The 18,999-nt window shown below is 45.1% G+C and overlaps 1 long non-coding RNA gene across 2 annotated transcripts; it reads left to right on the top strand.

The window, feature by feature from the left end:
* The first annotated feature begins 1,678 nt into the window (after nt 1–1,678).
* On the top strand, nt 1,679–18,642 carry LOC141092236 (uncharacterized). Of its 2 annotated transcripts, none has more exons than XR_012232723.1 (3): nt 1,679–1,896; nt 15,101–15,253; nt 17,423–18,642. It is a non-coding gene; the product is annotated as an uncharacterized lncRNA (long non-coding RNA). The 2 variants fall into 2 exon arrangements; XR_012232724.1 differs by lacking the exon at nt 1,679–1,896 and adding an exon at nt 2,005–2,144.
* Nucleotides 18,643–18,999: the final 357 nt, after the last annotated feature.

Here is an 18,999-nt window from a genome sequence, read left to right as displayed (position 1 = left end):
TGTAACTCAGGATCAGTAATGTAATGTATGTACACAGTGACTGCACCAGCAGAATAGTGAGGGCAGCTCTGGGGTATAATACAGGATGTAACTCAGGATCAGTACAGGATCAGTAATGTAATGTATGTACACAGCGACTGCACCAGCAGAATAGTGAGTGCAGCTCTGGAGTATAATACAGGATGTAACTCAGGATCAGTAATGTAATGTATGTACACAGTGACTGCACCAGCAGAATAGTGAGTGCAGCTCTGGAGTATAATACAGGATGTAACTCAGGATCAGTAATGTATGTACAGTGACCGCACCAGCAGAATAGTGAGTGCAGCTCTGGAGTATAATACAGGATGTAACTCAGGATCAGTAATGTAATGTATGTACACAGTGACTGCACCAGCAGAATAGTGAGTGCAGCTCTGGAGTATAATACAGGATCAGTACAGGATCAGTAATGTAATGTATGTACACAGTGACTGCACCAGCAGAATAGTGAGTGCAGCTCTGGAGTATAATACAGGATGTAACTCAGGATCAGTAATGTAATGTATGTACACAGTGACTGCACCAGCAGAATAGTGAGGGCAGCTCTGGGGTATAATACAGGATGTAACTCAGGATCAGTACAGGATCAGTAATGTAATGTATGTACACAGCGACTGCACCAGCAGAATAGTGAGTGCAGCTCTGGAGTATAATACAGGATGTAACTCAGGATCAGTAATGTAATGTATGTACACAGTGACTGCACCAGCAGAATAGTGAGTGCAGCTCTGGAGTATAATACAGGATGTAACTCAGGATCAGTAATGTAATGTATGTACACAGTGACCGCACCAGCAGAATAGTGAGTGCAGCTCTGGAGTATAATACAGGATGTAACTCAGGATCAGTAATGTAATGTATGTACACAGTGACTGCACCAGCAGAATAGTGAGGGCAGCTCTGGGGTATAATACAGGATGTAACTCAGGATCAGTAATGTAATGTATGTACACAGTGACCGCACCAGCAGACTAGTGAGGGCAGCTCTGGGGTATAATACAGGATGTAACTCAGGATCAGTAATGTAATGTACACAGTGACTGCACCAGCAGAATAGAGAGTGCAGCTCTGGGGTATAATACAGGATGTAACTCAGGATCAGTAATGTAATGTATGTACACAGTGACTGCACCAACAGAATAGTGAGTGCAGCTCTGGGGTATATCCATTGTTGTGAGGGCAGTGGGAGATTCCTGTTTCTACTAAATGAATACAGATCATTACTACAGGCAGATTTTATTGCAAATTATCCTTCTAATGTCAGGAGTGATTTCTTTCAATGTGTTAGCACAGGTGAGTAATGACACAAGTCCAGAACTAGGTTCTCTCTTAAAGGAACATTTTGACCATAATAGTTGTGGGGTGAGAGGGGGAGTCGCTCAGTGATTGTAAACCTTCCCTGTAAAATCACATGCAGTGTCAATCACAGGGCAACTCCGCCCTCCACATCCTGGTTCTGTCAATACTTTTGCCACAACTATCAAGATAAAGTGCGGCCTCAATGTTACAAAAAGGAAACCCCGCCAGGATGTCATCAGTGTCACTCTGCCCCACGTTGTTACATTCTAGCCCTTTCCTCCACTGTCGGTCACTATTCGGCGATCGCCCTGCTTGTCGGTTACTAGTCTGCGATCGCACCGGTTATTGGTCACTAGTCGGCGCTCTTCCTGTTCGTGCACGTGTATCAGGAGCAGGCGCTACCACTGTGTGTCGGCTCCGCGCTCCTCCTGTCCCAGCAGCGCGTCGCTCACATCACGGGAGCGCAGGCAGCCCGGGCCTGCTACCTCCACTCTCCAGCAAACACAACCGTACTAAGAGGAACTGCCGCCACCACCAACACTTGACGCATTGCAGGTACAGCGCAACCAATCACAACTCTCGTCTCTGCTGAGTAACCACTGCAGGGTTCCGGCGACCAATCAAAGAGTACGTTACACATCGCGACCCGGTGACTGTACCTCCCAATTCGGTTGTGCCATCGTACTCTTCCGCGTGGAGATATAGTCCCTGGTACTGAGCCGCCTCGTGACCGCGCATCAGTGCCGGCCACTCCACAGCCGGGAGCGTACACTGTACAGTGAGTGACACATACACACCGGAATGTGAGTGTAATCTGTAATACTCTGTATTGATGGCTCTGACGAGACATGCAGTCCCTATGTAACACCTCACATAACTGTGAGTAGAAATGTGGTAGATGTCACCTGCAGTCCTATGTAACACCACAGATAACAAAGTGATAACTCTGAATACAGAAAATGTAGTAGATGTCACCCACAGTCCTATGTATCACAACAGATAATGTAGAAGCTACTTGCAGTCCTATGTAACACCACAGATAACACAGTGATAACCCTCTGAGTACAGATAATGTAGTAGATGTTACCTGCTGTCCTAAGTAACACCACAGATAACAGTGATAACTCTGAGGACAGACCTGCAGACCTATGTAACACCACAGAGATAACTAAGAACAGATAATGTAGTAGATGTCACCTGTAGTCCTATGTAACAACACAGATAACAGTTATAACTCTGAGGTGATAAGTCTGAGTAGAGATGTGGTAGATGCCACCTGCAGTCCTATGTAACATCACAGTTAACAGTAATCACTCTCTGAGTACAGATAATGTAGATGTCACCTGCAGTCCTATGTAACACCACAGATAATGTAATGCTAGGAGGGCACTTGGGGGCGAAAAAGATGCAGGAGCGCATTCTGCAGTATTTTTTTGGCCTGGGGTCTATGCAGAGGTACTGTGAAATGTGTCCGGAGTGTCAACTTTCCTCACCCAACGTGAACTACCGGAGTCCATTGGTGCCTCTGCCCATCATACAGGTACCATTTGAGCAGATAGCAATGGATCTGGTAGGCCCAATAGTGAAATCCTCCTGTGGCCATCAACATATTTTGGTCATAATGGACTACGCCACGCGGTCCCCAGAGGTGATACCTCTCTGCCACACATCGGCCAAGCTAATAGCCCACAAGCTATCAACCATGTTTTGTCGCCTTGGGTTACCAATGGAGATCCTCACAGATCGGGGGACTCATTTTATGTCCAAGATGGACAGGGATCTGTGTAAGCTGCTCCGGATTAAATAGCTACGTGCTTTGGTGTACCAACCACAATCTGACGGGTTGATGGAGAGGTTTAACGAGACCCTCAAATCTATGCTAAAAAAGGTGGTCGCTAAGGGCGGGATTGGGAGATGTTACTGCCCTATCTATTGTTGGCTATCCGCGAGGTACCGCAGGTGTCCACAAGGTTCTCCCCATTTGAGCTGTTATTTGGCAGGCACCCGAGGGGACTGCTGGTTGTAGCCAAGGAAACGTGAGAACAGGAGCCCACTCCGCATAACAGTGTCATCGAGCATGTGGCAAGCATGCAGGACCAGATTGTGACAGTACTGCCCATAGTAAAGGAGCATCTGATGAATGCCCAGGCCCCACAGAGGCGCGGGTATAATAAAAGTTCCATGGTCAAGACCTTTAGGCTGTGTGCCCACGTAGCGATTTTTAAGCATTTTTGCCGCGATTTTCGGCGTGAAAACGCTGCGAAAACGTTTAAAAATCGTGTACAGAACGCCCCCCATGCATTCCTATGGCATTCCGCACATGCTGTGCTAATGCTGCGCTTTTTTCCGTGGCGGAATCGCATCGCGGAAAAAATCGCAGCATGCTCATTCTTTTGTGTGGAATCGCAAAGAATTGCCGCGATTCCGCACCCATAGGAATGCATGAGAATCGCTTACTTCCCGCATGTGGCTATGCCCACCATGCGGGAAGTTAAGCGTCTCATGTGCGGTTGGTACCCACGGTGTGGAGGAGAGGAGACTGTCCTCCAGGCCCTGGGTACCATACCCCTGTAAAAAAAAGAATAAAAAATCGGGGTATATTTACCTTCCGACGTCCCGCGCTGCATTCCCGGCCTAAGTGTTCCCAGTAATGCCTTGCGGCAAGGCCCTGTAATGACGTAGTCTCGCGTGACTCTAGCGGTCTCGCGAGATCGCTATAGCAACTCGAGACTACGTCATCACAGGTCTCGCAAGGCATTACTGGGAACGCTGAGGCCTGGGATAGCAGCGCGGGACGCCAGAAGGTAAATATACCCCGATTTTTTTATTTTTTTATCATTTTTAACATTCTATCTTTTACTATTGAGGCCGCATAGGCGGCCTCAATAGTAAAAAGCTGCTCACACTTGTCAAACACTATGTTTGACGAGTGTGACCAACCTGTCAATCACTTTCCAAGCGATGCTTCAAATCGCTTGGAAAGTGCTTGAATATCGCACGCAAAAATCGCGATCATAATCGTGGTGAAATCGCGCGGAAAAAAACGCGCGATTTCTGGGAAGGAGTCCGGTTTTTAGTGAGCGTTTTAAAACGCTACGTGGGCACATAGCCTTAAAGAAGGGGACCGGGTATTGAATACTAGAGCCCACCAAAGAGAGTAAGCTCAAGGCCAAGTTGCAAGGGTCATATGATATACAGGGGTAGGTGGGAGAACTATATTAAAGAGTTTACCAGCCTGGGAAAAAAAACCCGAACAGCTGTATCACATCAACCTGTTAAGCGTGGAAGGACCGGGAATGTTTGACCGTAGAGGCAAGCACGATGGTATCCACAGGGAACCCTCTGTCACTGGCCAATGACAAGGCCTAGAGAGAGGTAAAAATAGGAGACACCCTCTCTAAACAGCAGCGTTGAGAAATTCGGAAATTAGTCCAAGAGAATGCAGATGTATTCTCGGAATTACCCGGTCGTACCTCAGTCATCCAGCATGACATTTTATCAAGTGCTTGATAAAGATCATTGGGATCGAAGCGTCACAACAGAAGGCAGAATGAATGTGATTTATATTCACCAACGCATGAGGCGCTGTCCTTTCTTTCTATGATAAGTGGACACTTTTCCAAGAAGGACTCCTTGGATATGACATGCGCTTCTTCTATGGGTAAAGTTAACCCTATATTTCCATGAGGTGCTGTGTACCATCATCGAATTTATCCAGCATGACATTGTCACTGATCCTCATTTAAGGGTACAAATAAAACTATACCGGGTTCCTGAGGCCTGGAGACAAGACATCACGAGCGAGGTAAGACAAATGCTCCAACTGGGAGTAATTGAGAAATCCCGGAATGGCTAGGCTAGCCCGATTGTGCTAATCCCGAAGCCAGACGAATCATTACGGTTCTGTTATGACTTCCTTAAATTAAATGAGGTGTCGACCTGTATCCAGTGTCTCGGGTGGACTAGCTGATCGAGCGCCTGGGTCAAGCCCAGAAGTTCGCCACTCTCAATCTGACCAAGGGTTATTGGCAGGTGTCTTTTACGGAGTCGGCAAAGGAAAAGACCGCCTTCATAACATCGGGGTGTCTGTACCACTGTAGTCTTGCCCTTAGAACTACATGGAGACCCTGCCTCATTCCAGAGGTTGATGGACATAGTGCTGGACCCCCATCGGAAGAATGCATCAGCGTACTTAGATGACATCATCATCTTCAGTACTTAAAGGCATACCCACTTGCCCCAGGTACAAGTGATAGTAGATTCACTCAGAGCCGCGGGCTTGACGGCGAATCCCAAGAAATGTGCGATAGGGCTCGAGGAAGCCCGGTACTTGGGTTACGTGATTGGCTGTGGAGTTATCAAACCTCAAATCAATAAATTCGAGGTCATTCAGAACTGTCCCAGACTGTTTACCACCAAACAGGGGAGACATTTCTCGGAATCGTTGGGTATTACTGGAGGTTTATACCTAACTTTTTGGAAAGAAGTCGGTCATGGTTCGGTGGAACCCCTAGGCAGAGGAAGTGTACCAGTCCATGAAGGTGGTGCTGTGCGGACAACCTGTCCTCATTAGCCCCACTTTCAGAAATGCTTCATTGTGCAGACATGCATCTAACGTGGGCCTAGGAGCGGTCCTGTCACAGGAGGTGAACAGAGAGAAGCATCCGGTCACCTACCTAACTAGGAAACTCACCCCGTACGAGAAAAATTATAGTGTAGTGGAGGAGTGCCTGGCCATTAAGGAGTGCCAGTGCAGGCGCTGGACCTCTCTGACCTTTCCCAGCACCTTCGCACTGCAGTACTTTACTCTGCCCTCAACAGGGCAGATAAAGTACACCTGCGCAGGAGCCGAGGGAGAAGCAAGGAGGAGGACGTCATTGTATGAAGATGGGAGGCGCCGGACCGCGACACCCACCACACCTGACTCCGCCCCCGGTGAGTATAATCTAACGTGTTTTTCTTCTCTTTCAGGTTTCATCGGGGGCTTATCTACAGCATTACAGAATGCTGTAGATAAGCCCCTGATGGCAGTGGCTGCAGCTTATAGGCCGAAAATAGGGAGACAGATTCCCTTTAATGACCAAGTCAATTTTTACAATTCTGACCACTGTCACTTTATGTGGTTATAACTCTGAAACACTTTAACGGATCCTGCTGATTCTGAGATTGTTTTTTCGTGACATATTGTGCTTCATGTTAGTGGTAAAATTTCGTCAATATGACTTGCATTTATTTATGAAAGAAACAGAAATATGGCGAAAATTTTGCAATTTTCAAACTTTGCCTTTTTTGCCCTTAAATCAGAGAGATATGTCACAGAAAATACTTAATCACTAACATTTCCCACATGTCTACTTTACATCAGCACAATTTTGGAAACAAAACTTTTTTTTGTTTGGAAGTTATAAGGGTTAAATTTGACCAGCGATTTCTCATTTTTACAACAAAATTTACAAAACCATTTTTTTTTAGGGACCACATCACATTTGAAGTCACCTTGGGGGGTGTACATGATAGAATATACCCAAAAGTGACACCATTCTAAAAACTACACCCCTTAAGGTGCTCAAAACCACATTCAAAAGTTAATTAACCCTTTACATGCTTCACAGGAACTGTGAAAGTTTTTTTCACAAACATTTTACTTCAGTACCATTTTTTTTATTTTCACAAGTGTAAAAAGAGAAAATGAACCACAAAATTTGTTGTGCAAGTTCTCCTGAATACGCCGATACCCCATATATGGGGGTAAACCATTGTTTGGGCGCACGGCAGAGCTCGGAAGGGAAGGAGCGTCGTTTGACTTTTTAAACACAGAATTGGCTGGAATTTAGATCGAACACCATGTTGCTTTTGGAGAGCCCCTAATGTGCCTAAACAGTGGATACCCCCCATAAGTGACACCATCTTGGAAACTAGACCCCCCCAAGGAACTTATCTAGATGTGTGGTGAGCACTTTGAACCCCCAAGAGCTTCACGGAAGTTTATAATGTAGAGCGGTGAAAATATAAAGTCATATTTTTTCCATAAAAAAGATTTTTTCACCCCAAATTTTTATTTTCCCAAGGGTAACAGGAGAAAGTAGACCCCCAAAGTTGTTGTGCAATTTGTCCTAAGTATGCTGATACCCCATATGTGGGGGTAAACCACTGTTTGGGTGCATGGCAGAGCTCGGAAGGGAAGGAACGCTGTTTGACTTTTTAATCTTAAAATTGTGAGAGCGGATGCCAAGTCGGGTTTGAAGATGTGCCTAAACAGTAGAAACTGACCCCATTTTGGAAAGTACACCCCTCAAATATTTTATCCAGGGTTATATTGAGCAATTTGAACCCACAGACACAGAATCTGATAACATTAGGTCGTCATATTGAAAAAGTTAATTTTTTCACAGAAATTTTGTTTTAGACCTGAATTTCTCACTTTTTTCAGAGATTACCCCAAAAAGTGGACCCCACAATTTGTTACCCACTTTCTTATGAGCGCGGTGATATCCCATATGTAGTCAAAAAGTTCTGTTTGGACAAACGGCATGACTCGGACAGGAAGGGGCACAATGTGACAAATTTGGCTTTATTTGAAATAGATTGTCATATTTGCAGAGCCTTGTGTGGTTCAAGAGCAACAGAAATTCCCCATAAATGTATTTTTTATAAATTGTGCTCTCTAATCTATTTATTTAGGGAGGTAGTGAGTAGTTTGATGCAACCATTTTTTATGCAGTTGATGCAAAACAAGTTTGAAAATTTACACTTTTTTCACTGTCTCTTTTACGATTCTTTTCTGTATGTTCTGAGGAATGCACCTCAAATTTTATTGCACTAGTTTTTATGTGTTCAGCAATATATCCAATGTGGCACCAATGCGAGTACTGGACATACGGCTTTGTCTATAATAATGGATGACACACCATTTGGTCTTTAGGGTAAACTTGAAGTTCCAGGACCCATCCAAAGCTTCTAGAGACATTGAGCAAACAAGAAAATCCTTCCAGGAATTATTACTCACTGAGGGAGGCATGCTCCTAAAAACACATTGACTGATTATAAAATTTGGTCTTGCTAACAAAACAGTTGTCCCGCATTTGCGTATATTGTAGCAGAAACAATAAACTGTACTGGAATGAAGGGCAAAATGTGGAGGAAAATGCAGCCAACTATGTGGTAAAGCTGAGTTTGTTCCAACGATGAAAGAACACCAGCAGGGCTAGAATGGCAGACACTTTCAGAGACTGGTTGTACAACGTCCGTTTAGGTCCGCCAATCCCTATATGAGAGACGAATGTGCCAATAGACAAGGTACACCATAGCAAGCTCCCACCCGATAAGGTAGGAACCGCTCGTATATGCGCAAAACAACCAATTCTCTACAGAAACTGTAAAGTATTGTCTGGTACAGGAGGTTCAGCAAGAACCATAAAGTAAAGCCTATAGTGTATAAGTACGGAACTTCCTCATTGTTAGAGACCCTTCAATAAAATGATCATGCCCATGTCACCAACATAAATATAAGTAATATAAATGGACGCCAAAGTTTTGTGTAGCAAGACAGTCGTAAAAACAGTCAAAGTTAGGCCAGGGTCACACTTGCGAGTGTCATGCGAGAAACCCGTGCATCCTTACCCGGCGCTGCCGTCGGCACTCGGGATCGGGGTGTGTATCTGCATAGAAATACATGCAGCCACACACTCAGGTCCCGAGTGCGGAGGCAGCGCCGGGTATTGATGCGAGACTCACGCGAGTTTCTCTCATATGGTCGAATGCTACAATGCTTCTGAAAGCCTACTCCAAGGGACGTTAGCACCCCACTGGCTCCCCAAGAAATCGCTGGAGAGTCCTGCGAAACCTACTTCATCTTCAAAAGAAGAGAACGTCATAATGAAGGGTAGCAGACCTACAAAGGACTATGGAGGTGGTACGGGCTCACATCAAGCCAGCAGACCTCGTCTGGGATCTCCATCGAGGAGACAAGGGCCTATACAATGTTGGCGATGTCGCGGGCTTGGCCATGTAGCAGCTAACTGCCCAATGACTACAGAGCCAATGGACTGTAAGGCTATGAGGCGTCTTTCGTTATATGTGCAGTCAGTCTGTGTGGCGGAGACCCTCACGGGAAATGAACAACACGTGTGCCACGTCGAGGTTGACGGTTATAGTGTGAATGCCGTCTTGGATTCCGCCAGTCAAGTAACTTTGGTACATGCCAGTTTGGTGGACTCTAGCGCCCTAACGAACTTAACCGTGGGCATTAGTTGCATCCATGGGGATACTAAGAACTACCCCACTGCCTGGGTTACTCTTGCCACGCCAGTAGGGACCAAAAGACATCAGGCGGCAATCATAAAGTCTATGGGACACAGGGTAATCCTGGGGAGAGACTTTCCCTTATTTTGGGACTTGTGGAACTTCAAAAGTGGCATGAACCCTCTAGTTGAAGACGGTATTCCGGAGCTAGCCCCTGAACCATTGCAGCAAGACGACGGAGAACCCATCTCAGAGGAAGTACTAGAATCTGCGGACTCTCCTCTGGCTGTGTATGCAGGCGAGGCAGACCAGCTAGAGGATGTTTTAAAAATGCCTGATCTTGAGGTGGCCCGTGGTAAGTTCGGGACCGCTCAGCAGCAGGATCCTACTCTAGCTACTCTAGCAAGGGCGTGGGAAAACATAAAGGTCTCCGAGGGAAGACCATTGTACCCAGGGGCTCAAAACGAGTTCCCACACGTGGCGGAGCAGCAGGATATGTTGTATCACATAGACAAGGTGCGAAGGGTGGTGGTAGAACAACTAGTGGTACCTAAGTCCTTTCGCCAGGTAGTTTTGGAGTTGGCACATAAACATCCCTTGGGAGGACACCTGGTGGTAGAAAAGACAAAACACCGTATTCTGCAACGTTTCTTTTGGCCGGGTCTAGTGGGAGACGTGACCCAGTACTGTCAGTCATGTCCTACGTGTCAAATGACCGCACCTATGTCACATTTTAGAAGCCCCTTAGTGCCCTTACCAATAATAGAGGTGCCCTTCGAGAGGATAGCAATGGATATAGTCGGTCCATTAGTTAAATCTGCCAGGGGTCATCAGTACATTTTGGTAGTATTGGATTACGCCACGCGTTATCCCGAAGCAGTGCCCTTGCGGAATGCCAATGCGAAATCAATTTCAAAGGAGCTGGTTAATATGTTTTCCCGCACCGCATTCCGAAAGAGATACTTACGGATCAAGGGACCCCCTTTATGTCTCGTATACTTAAGGATTTATGTAAACTACTAAAAATCTCCCTTTTGCGTACCTCAGTATATCACCCTCAGACTGACGGTTTGGTGGAGCGCTTTAACAAAACCTTAAAGAGAATGTTGAAAAGGGTGGTGGATAAGGACGGGAGAGATTGGGATGCCCTACTACCATACCTCCTGTTCGCTATACGTGAGGTACCCCAATCCTCCACAGGCTTTTCACCTTTTGAGTTGGTTTATGGGCGGTGTCCTAGAGGCCTGTTAGATATTGCCAAGGAGACTTGAGAACAAGAGGTGACTCCTTATCGCAGTGTAATTGAACACATAACACTTATGCAGGACCGAATTGCAGCAGTTATGCCAATAGTTAAAGAGTGTTTAGAGCGCGCACAACATGCCCAAAGCACGGTATACAACCGAGCGGCAAAAACACGAGTCTTTCAACCCGGAGACAGGGTGTTGGTATTGGTGCCTACCATAGAGAATAAATTTCTTGCGAAATGGCAGGGACCATACGAAGTGCTGGAACGAATAGGTGAAGTAAATTATAAGATACACCAGACAAGAGAAAGCCCGAACAAATATACCACATAAACTTGCTTAAGGCCTGGCGGGACAGGGAGAGTCTGGTGGCAGGAGCTGCCCTTGAGGATGGGCCTCGAGGGGCACCACCTTCTACGGTAAAGGACCCCCAGGTAGCTCCGCCAAAAGTGGGTATTGCAGACACGCTATCCGAAAGCCAAAAACGAGAGACCAGGGAGTTCATACAGAGGAACGCAGATATTTTCTCGGAACTTCCTGGCCAGACTCACCTAATTAAACATGACATTGTTACTGATCCACAGGCGCGGGTACGGCTAAAACCATATCGAATTCCGGAGGCTCGGAGACAAGCCATTGCCCAGGAAGTGAAGAAGATGTTAGAGCTCGGGGTCATTGAGGAGTCCCGGAGTGATTGGGCTAGCCCTATCGTACTGGTGCCCAAACCCGATGGGACTATCCGATTTTGTAACGATTTTCGGAAAGTAAATGAAGTATCGAAATTCGATGCCTACCCGATGACAAGAGTCGATGAACTGATAGAGAGACTGGGTTCGGCCAGGTATATATCCACTATTGACTTAACAAAAGGTTATTGGCAGATTACCCTCACGGAATCAGCCAAAGAGAAAACTGCCTTTGTTACGCCCCAGGGATTATTCCAGTACCGAGATATGCCATTTGGGTTGCATGGTGCCGCAGCCACCTTCCAACGTCTAATGGATATTGTCCTAAAACCCCATGGCCAGTATGCATCCGCGTACTTGGACGACATCATTATCTTTAGTGATGACTGGGACACGCATTTGTCAAAAGTACAAGCCGTCTTAGACTCCCTAAAAACAGCTGGGTTGACTACCAATCCCAAGAGATGTACATTGGGATTGGAAGAGGCTCGCTATCTGGGATATAGCATAGGGAGAGGCATCGTGAAGCCTCAAGCCAATAAAGTGGACGCTATTCACAATTGGCCACGACCGGTAACCAAAAAACAGGTTGGAGCTTTTTTAGGGATCGTTTGTTATTATAGGCGGTTCATCAAACATTTTGCGACCATCGCAGCTCCTCTCACAGATCTTACTAAGGGGTCGAAATCTGTCACAATAAAGTGGAACGCAGAAGCAGAGGAGGCCTTTCAGAGATTGAAAACAGTCCTCTGTGACCAACCAGTGTTGGTTGCACCAGACTTTAAACGGGAGTTTATTGTCCAAACGGACGCCTCTGGGGTGGGCCTCGGCGCGGTTTTGTCTCAATAAGTAAATGGCGAGGAACACCCAGTGGCCTATCTAAGCAGAAAGCTTACGAGAGCAGAAAAGAACTACAGTGTAGTTGAGCGGGAAGCCCTGGCTGTGAAATGGGCCCTGTGCACCTTGCGCTATTATTTACTAGGTCGCCAGTTTAGACTAGTGACGGACCATTCGCCCCTAACGGGGATGTCCCGGGCAAAAGAGGGCAATGCGCGGGTGACACGCTGGTTCTTAGCATTACAAGGGTTTAAATTTTCCGTTGAGCACAGGGCGGGCACAGCGCACAGAAATGCAGATGCGTTGTCTAGAACGCACTGCTTGGTGACTCGTCATGTCCGACCCCACGGGCTCGAACAGAGGAGGGGGGTGTGTGAGGTGCCAAGGGGAGAGGTACTAGAAAACAGGTATATTTCTCCCCGTTTCATTTCATATGTCTCCCTGTACTGATGATGAAGCCAGTTTATTTCACTGTAATCCAGTCCTGGTTTCCTTAGTGATCAGCATGGAAAGGACTGGTAGTTCCCCCTCCACTTATTCAATCCAGGTTTTGGTTTCCTGACTGGTCCAGCTGATATAATCAGGAGGAGCTGGGATCTCTCAGTCTATCTTGTCTGCTGAGCTGGGAGCTGACACAGTAAGACTACATGGACTTGTTTGCTGTTATATAGGTTTATTTTGTAGTTATAGACCTACATAGAAGACGGAGTATGACGCCATGAAGTCAATAAAATAGGTTATAATGTCAAAAAATATTCGCTCTTTATTGATACAGGTGCATAAAAAGTGTACATTACAAAATATAATCATATGATCAGATGTCGGATATGACACTACAAAGATAAAGGGGATGGATACACCGCACATGCATGGTAAATGCAATGATACCAACAAGTCAAATTACAGCGCCCCAAAGGAATGCATGAAAATAGGTACCCATGCTAAAGAGTCTCCCATTTAACCGTCAAGTATTACTAGCAAAGTGAAGTGCATAGCACACAGCATGGGGAGTTCATACAACAACTTTCCAATAAAGTGCTATGTGCAAGAAAAATTGGGGAATTTTGTAGAAAGGTGATCATGCTTACCCATTACAAAAGTGCATGTGCGTAGCGTCCAGCCCCAAAACCCCTACGCACGTTTCGCGCTAGGCTTCATCGGGGGGCATGTGTGGTACTGCTAGAGCTGCGGGGTATAAATGATTGAAAACCAGGTGTCCAAAATTAACATCGCTGCGGGGGGAAGTGAGCGCATGAGAGGCGGGCCCCGATCGCGGCGCGTCACATCCGGCCGTCATTGCCTGTGGGAGGGACAAGGAGAGATACAACTCTCCTGACGTCATTGTCCCGCCCCAGGCAGAGCTGACGCCTTCAGAGACGCCCACTGACCACGGGACCAGCCGCGCATGCGCAGCCGCGCATGCGCAACCACGCAGCGGCCATTTTAAGTACTGGCCAGAGGAAAGGGCAGGTGGAGGAAGAAGGGCAGAGGGACGCCCAAAGCTCAATGTAGTAAAATGAGATCAAAGATGTGTCTAAGCAAATTACTTGTATAGATAATATCTGGTAATGATTAAAGCACCCTTTTGTTCTTTCAGTATAATGTCATCATCATTAAATTGGGACACAGCCCACTTGAGATTAATCATAATAATCAATCTATGGTAGATCATAATGTCTAAAGGGTGCGATATATCATACCATCTTAACAAGATGTCAAAATCGCGTTTAGTTATTATAAAATTAAACAGAAAAATGAAATAATTTGTAAAATCCAAAAAATTACAAATATAAAAATATAATTCCAAAGTCTACATAGAGAGCAAAGAATGACAATAGCATATCCTGTGCGCAAGGAAGGTAGAGTTCCACATGATAAGTTATCCACCATTTTCTCCAAAATCCCAGATGAACTTGATGAGGACACACGGTCAAAAGTAACCCCGCATAAAGCATCCAATAACTCATACTGACTGTACACTGAGTAACGGATGAATCAGTATCTAGACTCAAATACCTATGTAATAAGAAAATACGTTTGTTGTGGAATAAGGCATTCCTAGAAAGATACTTACATAAGGGCCTAATTCCAAGAGGCCTCCGTGTACAAGTTTTTCCTTCTTTTACTATTGAAGATGAAGCTTTAAAAAAACAGTGGGAGGAATTGTCTTCGGGCTGTTCACAGGGATATATGAGGTTACTCATAAAATCCAACACAACCTCCCTTCAAGAAATTGAATCGGAGATTAATAATCTGCAGGAATCTCTTAATAGCACACTTTCCACAGAAGAATCCTCACAATTATTAAAACAGCTTGAAAACGATTTTTCAAAGTGGGAGAAGGAGATTGTGGTTTCAAAAACCAAAAAGTATCAGCGGGATCAGTTATATTATAAGAACAATCAGGTTTATCGTTGGAGAAAGAAACAAATGCCAGTTCAATCTATGCCCAGAACTCATCATAATTCATTCTCGTCAGCTTCATCTATGGACGAGGAGCCACAAAGCAGTGGCCATCGCGTTAATATTCATCATGAGAGATTTGCTATGGGAAGACAAGGGCATTTCAGGGGTAAATCCTCTAATAAACGTAAAATGACTCCACCTCAATCACTGGAGAAAAAACTAAATCTGGGAATGCCTTAGAGGTAATTAACCTCTCCACCCATTCTTTAACTAAAAATCAACTCGAGGTTTTGAGTCTGGGTCTGAATTTTGTTCCTACTAATGATTTTAACTTTTTTTCAGCTATGAAGGACATACAACTATTCCTAAGAAAAGTCTTACTACGCAAACTTCACACGAAATCGGTTGATAGTACCACCTTATGTTCATCGGCGGAACAGGAAGCTTTGGGCATATTGGAGGAATTAGAACAGGAGGGATCACTCAACCCCTCAGGTATTTTTCCTACTTCTGTTGTGCCAAAATCCACCACATTCCCCCCTTTTTCCCTCTGTCCATCGATTGAGATCTTCAATAAATTGGTAGTTGAAGATATAAAAGCTTTGACAAGGACACATAAGGGGGATAATTTGACAAGGGCCCATAGAGTTGCCATAAAAGAGCTTAAATCCTTAAAGGATATTGTCATAAAATCAGCGGATAAAGGGGGGAATGTGGTCATTTGGCCAACATTAAAGTACGAAAAAGAAGCCTTTCGGCAGCTGAGAGACCGTGAGTCGTATGCTATCCTTCCATCTAATCCCACTAGTTCTTTCAGTGCAGCCATTTACGACATTTTGGATTTTGCCTTCAACCAGGGTATTATTCCTAAAAAGATTTTTGACGGATTATTAGTCAAGAATCCGGTTGTTCCCACCTTCTATTTTCTGCCGAAGATACATAAGGATCCAGTGGATCCCCCTGGACGTCCGATTGTCTCTGGCATGGGAGGGCTCTGCGATCCCATTTGTAAGTTTGAGTATTACCTTCATCCTTTAGTGGAGACGCTGCCCTCCTATGTCAGGGACACTACGGACGTCCTGAAGAAATTAGATGGTCTCCATCTTGAATCAGATATGCTGTTTGCTACGATTGACATAGAATCTCTGTATACATGTATTGGACATAGAGATGGATTGGAAGCTGTGGGGTTCTTCCTTGGCATGAGTAATTTAGACCCGGCTCTACGATCACTGATCCTAGAACTGCTTGAGTTTATTTTAACTCACAATTATTTCACCTTTAAGGACAAATTCTATCTTCAGCGACGCGGCACTGCAATGGGCGCGGCCTGTGCGCCATCTTACGCTAACCTCTTCCTGGGACACTGGGAGCGGGAGGTTTTCGGGGATGGTGCATGTGCCGCGTCCCATGTGCAGTGCTGGTATCGCTACATCGATGACGTCTTTATAATTTGGCAGGGGACCGAGTCTGGCCTCCTCGATTTCATCTGTGGTTTAAATCAAAACTGTCGTAACATTAAACTGACCCACAGGGTGGCAACGGGTGAGATTGATTTTTTAGACATTAAGATCAAATTATGTGGGGATGGTGCAATTCAAACTGATGTATTTCGGAAGGACACGTCTGTCAACTCCTTACTACATGCATCATCTGCCCACAATGTTTCAACCATTCGAGCCATCCCTGTGGGTCAGTTTTTGAGAATGAAGCGAATATGCTCCACTGATGGGATCTTTGAGGATCGGGCTCGGGACCTTGCCCAGCGGTTCAGAGATCGTGGATATAGTATGAGAAACATTAAGTCGGGCTATTCTCGTGCCAGGAGGACCCCCCGCCAACAACTCCTTGACTCTAAACAACATGCCAATACATTTAGAGAACAACCACTGAGATGCATCATGACTTACAATAATCAGTGGCACAAGATTAGAGAGATCATGGGAAAACACTGGTCTGTCTTACAAACAGACATGACATTAAAGGGAATTTTACCTGATAGACCCCTCTTGACTGCCAGAAGGGGAAGGAATTTGAAAGACTTTCTTGTGAGAAGTCACTATGTGGCTAAACCTACTAACCCTTTCGGTGCTAGGCCCCAGAGGTGGGGGTGTTACCCATGTGGCTCATGTGTGGCCTGTCAGAATATCGTTAGGGCAACCACCTTTAAGGCGGCTGATGGTAGTATGGAATACCATATTACAAATTACATTTCCTGCAGCACCACATATGTGGTTTACTATGCTGTATGTGGATGCAACCTGATCTTCGTGGGCCTCACCTCTAGGGAGCTCCGCACCAGAGTTAGGGAACATGTTAGGGACATAAGGGCGGCTAAGGAGACTTTGGATGTTACAACATTAAAGACTATCCCTCGGCACTTTAAGCAAGCCCATAATTGTGATCCACGGACATTTAAAGTCAAGGGGATTGATCGAGTACATTTGGGGACTAGGGGTGGAGACTATAAGAAGGTCCTAGCCCAGCTTGAGTGCCGATGGATAGTCACTTTGGGTTCCATGACACCTCACGGACTCAATGAAAAGTTATCCTTTGCCCCCTTTCTTTAGTATCAATATGTCCTTCTGGCTAGTATATACACTTGTGTGTATAAATTGTTTTTGTTCTTGTTTTTAATTTTTGTTTTTATTCATCCTCTCTCAGTGTACAGTCAGTATGAGCTATTGGATGCTTTATGCGGGGTTACTTTTGACCGTGTGTCCTCATCAAGTTCATCTGGGATTTTGGAGAAAATGGTGGATAACTTATCATGTGGAACTCTACCTTCCTTGCGCACAGGATATGCTATTGTCATTCTTTGCTCTCTATGTAGACTTTGGAATTATATTTTTATATTTGTAATTTTTTGGATTTTACAAATTATTTCATTTTTCTGTTTAATTTTATAATAACTAAACGCGATTTTGACATCTTGTTAAGATGGTATGATATATCGCACCCTTTAGACATTATGATCTACCATAGATTGATTATTATGATTAATCTCAAGTGGGCTGTGTCCCAATTTAATGATGATGACATTATACTGAAAGAACAAAAGGGTGCTTTAATCATTACCAGATATTATCTATACAAGTAATTTGCTTAGACACATCTTTGATCTCATTTTTCTACATTGAGCTTTGGGCGCCCCTCTGCGCTTCTTCCTCCACCTGCCCTTTCCTCTGGCCAGTACTTAAAATGGCCGCTGCGTGGTTGCGCATGCGCGGCTGGTCCCGTGGTCAGTGGGCGTCTCTGAAGGCGTCAGCTCTGCCTGGGGCGGGACAATGACGTCAGGAGAGTTGTATCTCTCCTTGTCCCTCCCACAGGCAATGACGGCCGGATGTGACGCGCCGCGATCGGGGCCCGCCTCTCATGCGCTCACTTCCCCCCGCAGCGATGCTAATTTTGGACACCTGGTTTTCAATCATTTATACCCCGCAGCTCTAGCAGTACCACACATGCCCCCCGATGAAGCCTAGCGCAAAACGTGCATAGGGGTTTTGGGACTGGACGCTACGCACATGCACTTTTGTAATGGGTAAGCATGATCACCTTTCAACAAAATTCCCCAATTTTTCTTGCACATAGCACTTTATTGGAAAGTTGTTGTATGAACTCCCCATGCTGTGTGCTATGCACTTCACTTTGCTAGTAATACTTGACGGTTAAATGGGAGACTCTTTAGCATGGGTACCTATTTTCATGCATTCCTTTGGGGCGCTGTAATTTGACTTGTTGGTATCATTGCATTTACCATGCATGTGCGGTGTATCCATCCCCTTTATCTTTGTAGTGTCATATCCGACATCTGATCATATGATTATATTTTGTAATGTACACTTTTTATGCACCTGTATCAATAAAGAGCGAATATTTTTTGACATTATAACCTATTTTATTGACTTCATGGCGTCATACTCCGTCTTCTATGTAGGTCTATATATTTCCAAGGGAGTTGCCCTCTTGTTTATGCCATTATGAACTTTCTTTTTCCTAGTTAGGAAAAAGTATTATGTTCATTATTATGTTGGATTATGTTAAATTGTTTATTTTGTAGTTAGCCTGCTATTGTTAGTTAGTGGCCATTCGGCCTTAGATGTTTTATTTCATGTTTGGCATGTGTAACATTGAATAACAAGTGTGCACAATAAATATGCCGAGTCCATATTTATGTGGAACTTGCTAGTCTGCTGAAGTGACTTCATAGCCACACGCTTGTGCCAAAGCAAAGATCCCAG

This window comes from Dendrobates tinctorius, unplaced genomic scaffold (genome assembly GCF_039654945.1).
Source record: "Dendrobates tinctorius isolate UK_male_01 unplaced genomic scaffold, ASM3965494v1 ptg000058l, whole genome shotgun sequence".
Classification (NCBI taxonomy): domain Eukaryota; kingdom Metazoa; phylum Chordata; class Amphibia; order Anura; family Dendrobatidae; genus Dendrobates; species Dendrobates tinctorius.
Note: the sequence above shows the minus strand (reverse complement) of the source record. Positions and strands in the feature narration are given on the sequence as shown.